This window comes from Charadrius vociferus, unplaced genomic scaffold, assembly GCF_000708025.1.
Source record: "Charadrius vociferus isolate BGI_N301 unplaced genomic scaffold, ASM70802v2 scaffold32, whole genome shotgun sequence".
Lineage (NCBI taxonomy): Eukaryota > Metazoa > Chordata > Aves > Charadriiformes > Charadriidae > Charadrius > Charadrius vociferus.
In genome coordinates, this window is record NW_009647856.1 from 12,954,043 (window position 1) to 12,954,548 (window position 506).

The 506-nt window shown below is 70.2% G+C and overlaps 1 protein-coding gene across 1 annotated transcript in view; it reads right to left on the reverse strand.

Moving 5' to 3' along the window:
• The window catches only part of TSPAN33 (tetraspanin 33), a 13,070-nt gene that overhangs the window by 8,984 nt on the left and 3,580 nt on the right, over positions 1-506 (reverse strand). The gene's annotated exons all lie outside the window — the stretch shown is intronic.

The window sequence follows — 506 nt, forward strand, 5'->3', positions numbered from 1 at the left end:
GCCGGGGCGGGCGGCGGCCCTCGCCGATGGCCGCTGTGACGATGACGGGGGGCTGCTCTGCAGGAGGAGGTTGCGGAGGGGGGGACAGCGGTGTCACCATCGCCGCGCTGGCCCCTCCAATTCCCCCAGGAGCCCTGGGATGGGGACGTGGTGGGGACAGAGTGGGGCAATGGAGCTGGACATCCTCTGGGACAGGGGGAGGGGACACGGGTGTCCCTGTTGGATCCCGGGTGCTGGAGGTGGGTCGGGGATGGGGGATGGGACATTGGGACAGCGGTGAGGATGATGCTGGTGGCATCTGAGGTCGAACAGCGGCTCCTGCCAAGGCCAAGGGCTCGTCGGTGCCAAGCAGACGCCCGGTGAGTCACCACCGCTATGCTGGGAACCGTCCCCCCCTGCCCGCGGGCAGCTCCTGCCCGCAGCCCAGCCTCGCCCCACAATTTGGGGTCCCCACACTGTTGTCCCCACGCAGGGTGCGCAGAGCCGGCGGGGTGGCCCCAAACCCA